A 12,086-nucleotide genomic window follows, 5' to 3' on the forward strand; every position below is an offset into this window, starting at 1 on the left:
TGTAAAGCATAATCACCATTTCCTCTTGTAAAGCATAATCATCTTTTCAATTATCTTGAGAAGATTGACTTTAAAATATCCTAGTGTTTTTAGATATTGTGTTTTTTTGGTTATGCCAAATATCAGTTTACTTGGGAAGCCAGTAATAGAAACTAGAATGTATTTAGTACAGGGGTTAAAGAGAAAACTGGAACCAGAAAGATGTTTCAGGAAGGGAAGTCAGCACTTGTGTCTGTGTTTAACTATACCATTCCCCACCTAATTAGATACTTTGAATTCCTTTTGAGACTAAATTTCCACTCTAGAAAGCATCTATTCCTAGAGAAGCTCTTCCTCTGCCTAACTCTCAAGTTATTTCCTTTTTTCATTGACCCAGTCTCTCCTGGCAAAAGTATCTACTGATGTTTAAACAATAGTAAGGCAAAAGAATTATGGGCCATATTTACAATAGATCGCATTTGTAAATAGGAATAGAGGGAGATTTCCTGTAAGAAGAAGTATTTAAATCCAGTCATTTGTGTTTTTTATGATTTGGGGGTGAGGAAGGTCATCATTGGGAACCACATGCATGCATTGTAGAATTGGGCTTGAGAGCCTATATTTACTAGTCCATCCTTAAAGAACATTCCATCCTTACGAACATTATTAAGTAAACTTTAAAAGCCAGCAGATCTACTCCTTATTTAGTCACGAGTTAAGTTCTTGAAGACCGGAAGGTAATTAATTAAATCACAATTTTCTCCAAAAAAAAAAAAATGAAAGTAAAACAGGTTATGTATTCCAATATGTAGAAAATAATATGTTGTTCTTTCCTCCATGTGTTCTTAATATAAGCAGTAATTAAAAGGTTTCAGAGAAAATAAAGTGAACACATGAGAAAATTAATCCTAAATTACATTTTGAAAGTCACTGACAAGGTCTAGTTAATCTGCAGACACAACAGATTATTCTTAGGGCACAACAGTTAGGACACTAAAATGAGGAAATTTATTTTACCCAGGAAGATGGCAACTTAAGTAAATTTCTTACATCTGTATGGTGCTCTGCCCATAGAACTCTGATATCCACGATCTCATTTGACTTTCACGAATTCCCTATGAACTTGATAACTGCTAGGGAGGCACTGCCATCCATATTTACAGAAGAAAAAAGTAAACTCAAGAATTCTTAGTTACTCACCAAGTAAGTGCACATTAATTAAACTGTTTTATCCAATTCACTAGTAACTGTTTGGAGAACTCATTATCTAAAGACCAAATAAAAATTAAAAACATAAATACACCTTTAAAAAGCTCAGATAAATTCATATACAGTTGACCTTTGAACAATGCTGGGGGTGTTAGGAGCACCGAGCCCCTCTACAGTTGAAAATCCATGTATAACTTATGGCTCCCCAAAAAACTTAACTACACCAGTTGTCCCTCAGTATCTGCAGAGGTTTGGTTCAGAACTCCATGGGTGCTCAATTCTCCTATATAAAACAGCATAGATCAATGCATGCAGTTAGCCCTCTGCATCCACGCACTCCCAACTGTGAATCAAAACCAGTACAGGTATTTACTGAAAAAAATCCTCATATAAGTGGAAAAATCCTCATAAAAGTGGACTCGCATGGTTCAAACCCAGGTTGTTCAGGGTCAACTGGATAACAAACCTCTAATGGGTTCTAATGTGTTGGTTTGTATGTAGCTATTTAGTTCTCCCTTTAACATAAAAATAATTTCTTTCATGAAATATTCTCCATATTACATAGTTTTGTCTGATAAAAGCATTATATTCATATTATATTTAGAACAAGTTTTATCGGGAGAATTCCTTAGACATAAGTGACATATACACATTCTTTTGGTGATGCATGACAAAATGATACTACTGTATATTCTTGGTTTACTTACTTGAATTACTCATAGCTCATTACTAATACGAACATGAAGTATACCTTAATACCAGTACTGCTATCTATCATGATATCTGCATTGTACATAGGGGTTTGTCTGTGTAAAGATTTAATATATCTCCAATTCTACTAGAATTATCAGATTAGGTGGTTAGCTGATTTCCATTTCCAAACATCTCCATGTTAAAAAATATTCGTACATTATGATTGGTGCCTTTTCATGATTTTGAGAGTTTTCATTTCAGAATATCACTAAATTCCATCAAAACACTAAAAAATGAGCACTGCTGTCTAGGACTAATAATAATAAATGTCATCTAACAAGTGTCTGTCATGTACCCAGTGCATACACTAGTCAATTTACTTCATTTATCCTTACCTCCTCAAATAAACTCTATAAGTAGGTATTATTATCTCATTTTACAGATGAGAGATACAAGACTTAGAGAACATATGTAACTTGCCCAAGAATATACAGCTAATAAATAGGGGAGTTGGCAGTTGACCAGGATCAGATAATTCAAAATTACTGGACTACTAGTTTAAATCGTAAAAGATATCATTATTTCAACAATGATCATAGAAGCTTTAATAAGAAAGAGTTTTATTTGCCACAATATTAAAATGCCGTTGCTATAACAAACCCAGTTATACCGACTTTCTCTCCAAGTATCTTACACACATCGAAACTACTCTCTTTTCTTAAAAGATAGCCTGTTCTGTCAATATTTTGCTTAAATGGCAAAACATAAAAGAACTTTCAAACACTCTATTCAAAACTGTATAGCAGAGAGAAGGAATATTTTGGCACACATATCTTGTACACAATACAGGCAGATAACATTAAACTTCATCTTGTTGTAGTGAATCAGAGATACTAAACAAGATCATCAGCTGAAAAGACACAACTCTTCTTTCAAATCATGGTAGACCAATCAAATGACTGCATGAAATGCCATAGTGATTTACTATAACAAGATAAAACATGGCTAGTGCACAGAACCATCAAATTAAATTTTTAAATTAAAATAATCTCAGCACACATTTGTAGCACATGCGGGCGGAATGTATAGCTTAGCAGAACCAGCAAAAGAAGCCTTCCCGTCCACAGTTGTTTGTTTGTTTGTTTTTCAGGTTTAGAAAGAATAAAGAAATTAGTAATGGTTTTTCACTCACAGTGAATTGTGGACCCAATGTTGGGGCTGGCAGGTGTCCCCGAGACAGGGCCATGTAGGCAGGACAGCCCCACCTACAGACAGCCATACTGCACCTGTACTTTCCTCCTGTTGAGTTTGAGTGTCTTCTCTCCTGCACAGCTCTGAAGGCGAGCTCTTAACTGGCCTTGCCTTCAGTTCTCTCCAGGAGGGAAGGCACCAAGGGCTCCCACGGATTGCACCCTGGGCTAGTTTTAGGTGAAGATCCTGTGGTCACTGCTGGACCCCAGAGCAGTCTGAAATGGGTGAGGGGAAACACTGTTGGGAAAGATGACCTAAGTTCAAATCCCGTTTCTGTCTCTTACTTCTCCACATCTTCAGAAAAATTACCCACCCCTGGGAGTGTGTTTGCTAATCTGCAAAATCGAGAGTGAAAAATAAAACTGTAAGTGGCATTGTAAAGATTAGCTGATATAATGCCAAAATCCTGTTACAGAGCCTTGACATAGAGGGTTCTCAATAACTTTTTCTCCCTTACCCCTCTCTTCCTCTCTCCCTCCCTCCTTTCCTACATATCTGTGGCTATATCCAGAGCTCCTCCTATCTCCTGGGTGAAAAGATTGGTAAGTTTTACAGAAAGCACACCTCTGTCATTTAAGGCTTGCACTCCTCAACTTCCTCATTTGGCTCCATGTCTATGTTTGCAGTTTCTCTTAAGAAGGGATTCTGAATGAAGAAGTGAGAACCCGTCACCCTCCTGCTCAGTCTTTTTGCAGAGCCCTAGGGTCATTGTGAGCAGGCCTCAGGAGGCTTTTTCACTAATGCCAAACTAAATGATGCATTAAATTAGGTGAGGGCTGCCTTCAGGTGAAGATGAAAGGACCCTGGCTGCCCCAGGAGAGAACATTTCCTCCAGGATGTTTTCGGCTGCACTTTTCCATTCTACTTTAAATAGCTCAGGTGATAAGGACTTTATGTGTGTAACCCCATGAACCAGCCCAGCAGCCCCGTGTCACTTGCTGCTACAGAGAAAGAAAGAAGGGAAGGTTGTACAAGAAGAGATGCTTTAGCTTTCCTTTCAATTTTTTTTCTTCCTCACTCCCCTTTCGAAGGAAATACAAGCACAAAGTAAGTGCCACTTATTTCACCAAAACATCAAAAGACGCCAAATCTACATCTCCAGGTAAGTTTCTAGAGCATTCCAGTAACCTTTGATTATAGTTCCAATTAGGATAAGTTTTGCTAAAATGAGTTAGGTATTTCTCTGTGTCTGCCAAGGTCATATAATAGAGACAATCAGTCACTTACAGTACAAGTCAGTAAGGACCAAGGGAAGACTTTTAAAAGGTATGGGTCTCCATCTCTCCAAAGGGTCAAAGGACAAATATTTTCACAATAAAGGGCAGTGAGACTTGAACACCAAGGTTATGGGAGAAACCCTGTTATCAGATCAGAGTGCAAATTGCTCTAAGGTTTGTCTGTCAATCACAAAAGAATAAGTAGACCATTATATTTTACTGTCTATTTCTTGCATACACCAAATGAGAGCAGTTTATACACTTGTGATCACTTTCTTTGTACTTCCTGCTGTTAAAAAATGAATATGGCATATATCCAGTTTGATCATCAGAGCTTCAAATATAAAAAAATTGAGAAAAAAACTCTTAAATAATTGTTTTAAATCTTCTCTGGTTATATAAGAGATAAAGCTGCTCTTTGAACCATAAAAATATGGATACTGCCTACCTATAGCTTACATATTTCTACAAATAAATGGTAGAGCAGGGTTTAAATGTAGATCTGTCCAAACTTCTGCCTCATACAGCTGTTGTGACAATTAGATGTAACAAACTCTAAAAACTAACTCAGAGTGGAGCCTGTCATGTAATAAGCACTCAATAAAGGAAACACCACACTGCGCGCACACACACACACACACACACACACACACACGCACACACACACACACACACAGACCTACAAGCACTTCATTTTCACATTTTTCCACAAGGTCTTCTTCACTCCATACTCCACAGCCAGCTGAGTGACACAGGAGCCCAATAACTGACTAACCATCTGCATTTAGACATGACAGAAAAACAGACAAAAATGAAGCTACAGAGAAAGAAAGAAATTTTTAAGGTGGAGGAACGAAAAGGCTCTATGACAGCATAGATGAGGATTAAAAAAAAAGTGCTTGGAAAAGATACTTCCAGGTAAGGGAAATGGCACTGGCTTGGCAGCTGGCAGGTAAGGAAATTACAAGATGCAGCATGCAACTTAGCTCTGCCGTATGCTAGAACTGGATAGGAGTCTCTGAGTCCCCTTTTCGGTAAATGAAGGTCATAGGTGAAAAGATGATACATCAAAACCCTGATTGGATATCTGACAGAAATAGAAACAAGGTCTCCTCTTTGCTTGCCCTAGGATGTAGCTATATTTCCTTATGACCATGCACCCAGTCTGGCTTGCAGACTATATAATTTTCCTATTTTTTTCCTCAGAAATGACTCACAAATGCTATGTTATTTTACCCTACGCAAATTGCTTTCCATAAACTCAGAGGAAAAAAAGTGCTTGGAGTCATCATTATAAATACGACACATCTGTTTTAAATAACTGAAGAAGTATAATAAAACCTTTACTTTGGGAGAATATCCAGAGTTTCATCCTAAAGTAAAATTGTATCCATCTGGTTCCAAGAGAGTCGGTTTTTGCATTAAGTGATATTTGTTGGTTGGGTGATTGGAGAGTAGGAGTGAGGAAAAGAGGGAAGTTGTTAGATCCAACACTTATCGTTAAGTGGAGTTAGTTTCTAAAAATGTAGCATCCAGAAACTGGTGAGTAATCCTTCTTCGTAGTGCAATACTATGTCACCAGATCTGCTGATCCAATACACAATAAAATTAATCCTCCATTCTGCAATGCTAGTGATATGGCAATCACAGATGTGCTGAAACAGAAATATTCATGCCAAGCAGAGTTCACAAGCCACAGACCGAGCCAGTTGTTGAGTTTCCGGTCCACATTTGACTCCGAGTCCACAATATTTGAAGAGAGGATGAGGTGGCTGAGGATTCACTAGACAGCCTTCCAATCCTTTCCATATCCTCTCTTTCCTCAGAGTTGTAATTGTATATTATTTTAAATTTCCCGCCAATCATGCAACATAGTAATTATGAAGACAGTGTAATGGGGTGAGTGTAAAGAAATAGGGAAGGAAAAAGAACCAACATTTGTTGCTATGTGCACTAAATAGGCCCTCTACATTCAACAACCCCATGGAGATGGTGTTACACATGTTACACAACTATCCAGGGACAAAGCATTATTTGGAACCCAAATCTATGTAGCTCCCAAGCTCTTTCCATTATACCATTCTGAGCCAAGCATCCTATGGTCTATGCTTAAATTCCTCCTTTTTTAAATTGACATCTGCTGGTTGCTTTTTCACTTTAAAGACGAGACCAAAATCGAAACCTCTGAACTTATACTTTTCGAAAGAATCAAATAGCTATAATTCTCGAGTAGCTTCAATAAATCAAATATTATTCTTATGAGCACGAATAGACTATACTGCAACAAAGTAAAATAAAAACATCTGACTTTGTACTTAATTTGAAGTGTTGCCAGTGAAATCAATTATAGATGTTTACTCTAAAAGATGCTACTGTGGCACACTCAAACACAGATAAAGATTCTTCAAAATTAAATTTATGGAATTCCTAGAAAATAGGAACATGAGGGTGGTTTTATAGCATTCATTAGCAACAATTTTTTAAAGACATAGAGGCTATTGTTTTAATATAAATCAGGAGTTTAAAAATCATCTCTAGTGCTTCAAACTGTCCCGTGGCCATAAACCAAAGTCCCCCGAAATTTCAAATCATCAGATACTATTTAGGCAACAATTATGTGTCAGTACTTTTAATGTTGTATATATAAAATTACAGTAAAAAAGACAACTGTAAACAAGATGTAGCCCCTCTAGATTTTCATGAACAGCACAAGGCATTACAGTAAACCAAGTTTATATTCCACTAAGTATGATTCTCCCATTAGTTCACCTTGTGATGGGTCATTAAGAATATCTTCAAATCCAATAGTCTCATCATTACCCCTCAAAATGTCCAGTGAAAGGTTTGAGCTTGGAGGAAATGAAAGATGCTGAACCTGCTGCACTGTCTTGCACTTCATCAGCAATTTAGTGGAGCAAATAGACCCTGGATGTTCCTCAGTGTGAAAAGATTCATTTTATCTTGGTTGAGCTGGAAATTTTTTTCTGATAATTCAAGAGGATGACTGGGCAAAAGTTCATTTTTCACACAAGAAAAACCTTTTAGAAGAAGATCATGACTTTCAAAAGGTCCACTTGCTGACAGTTCAGTAACTGGAATACTGTCCTTTAGCCGAGATCCAAGTCCTCTGGCATTCATCTTCAACTTGCTCTGCAAACAGCCTCTCAGCCCCCTTACTGACAGCTGGCCCCATAACTCACTTCCGTTTCCTTAGGTTTTTCTTCTTAATGATCCCTATTGATTTCCAAAAAGAGAGTACCAGGTGAAGGGAATTTGAGGTCAATACAGTTTAATAACTCACTCTTATCAATGGCAAGAGTTACTCATAGGTAACTAATGGGTCCAGTCCATTATGGCATTTTGTGACCGCTCTACGATATCGATGATGGTCTTTATTTTTTTTTTAGAAATTGGCCACTTGTCCACGGTATTAACACTCAGCCCTTCAGATATCCAGGAAAGAGCTTCGGACTGGTCAAGCTTGGGTCACATGCCCATTTTGTGGATAGGGTAAGACGGGATCCCTTGACTTGATAGTCTACCAAGACCATATGCCAGGGGAAATCGGGTGGCTGTTACCAAAAAGCCAAAATAAAAATTACCCACCAGAATGGTAATGTAGAAACCTTCAATTACCTTGTCCATTATTTAAATTTTTATTATGTATCCTTCTCCAACTATGATTGTAAACTCCATGAGCATAGGGGAGTAGTCTGTCTTGTTCCATTCTGTAAACAAAACAGGTAGCAGAGAGCCTGATACACAGTAGGGGCTCAATAAATGTTTGTAGCATGAGTGGGACAGGCAAGACCCACATGTTGTCTGAAGCTTCATTATGAGATACTAATGAAAGGAGCTTGGTGCTTATTTAAAACTCAGCAATTCACAGAAAGAAAGAAGTAAAACTGTCATTATTGGCATGTGTTATGATATATAGAGAACCCTAAAGATTTCACCAAAAAAAAAACCTATTAGAACTAATAAATGAATTTAGTAAAGTAGCAGTACACAAAATTAATATTCAGAAATCAGTTGCATTTTTATACACCAATAACGAACTATCAGAAGGAGTAATTAAGAAAACAATACCATTTAAAATTGCATCAAAAAGAATAAAATACCTAGGAATAAATTTAACTGCAGAGGTAAAAGATCTGTACTCAGAAAACTACAAGACACTGAAGAAAGAAATTCAAAGAAGATACAAATAAATTAAAGGATATACCATATGCTCATGAATAGAAAGAATTAATGTCATTAAAACATCTATATTACCCAAAGCAATCTACAGGTTCAATGCAATGCTTATCAAAATACCAATGGCATTTTTACATAGAACTAGAACAAAGAATCCTAAAATTTATATGGAACCACAAAAGACCCCGAATAGCCACAGCAATCTTGAGAAAAAACATTAGATGTATCACCATACCTATAATCAAACAATCATGGTACTGGCATAAAAACAGATACACAGAACAATGGAACAGAATAGAGCCCAGAAATAAATCCACGACTATGTGGTCAATTAATCTATGAAAGAAGGAAAGAATATACAATGGGGTAAAGACAGTCTCTTCAAGAAATGGTTGGGAAAACTAGACAGATACATGTAGAAGAATGAAATTGGATCACTTTCTTACACCATGTACAAGAATAAACTCAAAATAGATTAAAGACTTAAATATAAGACCTGAAGCCATAAAATTCCTAGAAGAAAACATAGGCAGTAAACTCTTGACATTGCTCTTAGTATTTTTTGCGGGGGGGGAGGGGTATGTCTCCTCAGGCAAGGGAAACAAAGGAAAAAAATAAACAAATGGAACTACATCAAACTAAAAAGGTTTTGCACGGTGAAGGAAATCATCAACAAAATGATAGGACAACCTACTGAATAAGAGAAGATACTCGCCAATGATACATCCAATAAGGAGTTAATAACCAAAATAAGTAACTCATACAACTTAACACCAAAAATAAACAAACAATGATTCAATTAAAAAATGGGCAGAGGACCTGAATAGACATTTCTCCAAAGAAGACACAGAGATGGCCAACAGACACATGAAAAAATGTTCAATGTCACTAACAATGTCAGCAGGGAAATGCAAATTAAAACCACAATGAGATATCACCTCACACCTGTCAGACTGGTTATTATCAATAAATCAACAAACAAGTAGTGTTGGTGAAGATGTGGAGAAAAGGAAACTTTCGCACACTGTTAGTGTGTCTGTAAACTGATGCAAAAACTATGGAAAACAGTAAGGAGGTTCCTCGAAAAATTAAAAATAGAATTACTAGTTGATTTCTAGTCAAGATGGTGGAATAAGTGAATGCTGTGCTTGCCTCCTCTCATGACCACATTAAAATTATAACTAAACTATAGAATAACAATCATTGAGAACTGCCTGAAGTCTAGCTAAAGAGAAGTCCTACAACTAAGGGCATACAGAAGCATCCTCGAGACTGGTAGGAGGGTGGAGACATGGAATGGGCTGGTCCCACATCTGAGTGTGGCAGGTAAAAATCAGGAGGGATATCTTGACTGCAGATTTCCCACGAGAGTAGCAAGGGGTCCCAGCCCAGGGGCCCCAGTCCTACACCAGATTCCCCAGCCCAGGGTTCCAGTACCAGGAAAAGAAGTCCCCACTATAAAAACCAGCAGAGAATGTGGCTGAGTGAGACAGAGGGCTGCTAGAGTCCCAGGCAATCCTCTTAAAGGGCCCAAACGTGAATTTACTCACAGACGGACTCACTTCCTCTGAGTTCCAGCACTGGGGCAGCAGCTTGAAAGGCACCAGGGACATACGAAGAGGAACTGAATTGTCTGGCTTCAGGGTGAGGGTTGAAGGGGCAGCTTTCTCCCAGAAAGAAGTACTGGCAGAATCCACTGTTTTTATTTTGTGCCCTTCCCCTTCCTAGCATGCATACACAGACTGTTGCCATATCTGAATCTCCGTCACCCTGGCCAACCCAGTTCGAACTTCCCCAGTGATTCCCTGAGACTCTGCCCCATCCATCTTTTGGGCCTGCCCAAGCTGCTTCCAGTGGCTTTTCCATACACATGGCCTGTCTTGGCTCATGCTATGGACTTTCTTAAAATCTCTCAAAGGTTCACAAACCTGAGCAACCCCAAGCTTGGCACAAGTGGCAGCCAGCCTCGATTCACAGCTTGGCCACTCTGAGGCACCTATAAGCCCAGCACAAGTAGAAGCCAACTACAGATTGCTTGGTAGTTCATGCTAGGTGGCCACAGGCAGGGCACAGGTGGTGGCTGAACTTGGCCTGCAGCAGGGTCCCTCTCAGGAGTCCCCAGGCCAGCATGCCAGGTGGCCAGCTTCAGACCAAGCTGGAACACCACCCGGGCCTGCATCTGAGGATGGCACACCCAAAGGGCAGACTGGGAAGGCACCAGAGCCCTGCTAAATCAAATTCTGCTCTGTAGGGGCAGTCCCAACACAAGAGCTCCTCCACTGTAGTCACAGCTGGTCCTCATAAACAACCAGCTCGAGGGTCAATCCCTCTGATTGACATGCAAAGAGCAACCAAGGCTCAACTGCAACAGAGGGTACACACAACCCATACAAGGGACCCATCTGGAGCACCCAGCTCAGGTGACCAGGGATACTGTGCCACTGGGCCCCACAGGCCACTCTACTAAGACTGGGAGATATAGCAGCCAACTACATAGAAACAAGCACAGGGAAGCAGCCAAAATGGGGAAACAAAGAAACATGACTCAAAGGAAAGAACAGAACAAAGCTCCAGGAGAAAAAAAAACTAAACAAAATGAAGATAGAAAACATAAAAAAGAACCAGTAAGAATGAAGATTACAGTATCTGAAATGAAGACTATATTAGAGGGAATAAACAGTAGATTAGATGAAGCAGAGAATTGAATCAGCGATTTAGAAGATAAAGTAGTAAAAAACACCCAATCTGAACAGCAACAAGAAAAAAGAAATTTAAAAAAATGAGGATAGTTTAAGGGGCCTCTGAGATAACATCAAGCATACCAAAATTTGCATCATAGGAGTACCAGAAAGAGAAGAGAGAGAGCAATGAATTGAAAACCTATTTCAAGAAATAGTGACGGAAAACTTTCCTTAACCTGGAAAATGAAATAGACATACAAGCCCAGGAAGCTCAGAGAGTCCCAAACAAGATGAACCCAAACAGGCCCACACCAAGATACATCATAATTAAAATGCCAAAGGTTAAAGACAAAGAGAGACTCTTAAAAGCAGCAACAGAAGAGCAATTATTTACCTACAAGAGAGCTCCTATAGACTGTCAGCTGATTTCTCAACAGAAACTTTGCAGGCCAGAAGGGATTGCTATGAAATATTCAAAGTGATGAAAAGCAAGGACGTACAACCAAGATTACTCTACCCAGCAAAGCTATCATTCAGAATCGAAAGACAAATAAAAAGTTTCCCAGACAAGTAAAAGCTAAAGGAGTACATCACCACCAAGCCAGTATTACAGGAAATGTTGGAGGGATTTCTTTACGAAGAAGAAGGAAAGAGAAAAAAGATCAATAATATGAATAAGAAAATGGCAATAACTACATATTTATCAACAATTACTTTTAATGTAAATGGATTAAATGCTCCAATCAAAAGATAGGGTGGCTGAATGAATAAGAAAACAAGATCCTTACATATGCTACCTAGAAGAGACTCACTTCAGATCAAAAGACATACACAGATTGAATGTAAAGGGATGGAAAAA

At 38.4% G+C, this 12,086-nt stretch overlaps 1 pseudogene; it reads right to left on the reverse strand.

Moving 5' to 3' along the window:
• Positions 1 to 7,065: 7,065 nt before the first annotated feature.
• LOC102891671 lies at positions 7,066 to 7,487 on the reverse strand (annotated as a pseudogene).
• Positions 7,488 to 12,086: the final 4,599 nt, after the last annotated feature.

The sequence above is a fragment of the Pteropus alecto genome, unplaced genomic scaffold (assembly GCF_000325575.1).
Source record: "Pteropus alecto unplaced genomic scaffold, ASM32557v1 scaffold88, whole genome shotgun sequence".
NCBI lineage: Eukaryota > Metazoa > Chordata > Mammalia > Chiroptera > Pteropodidae > Pteropus > Pteropus alecto.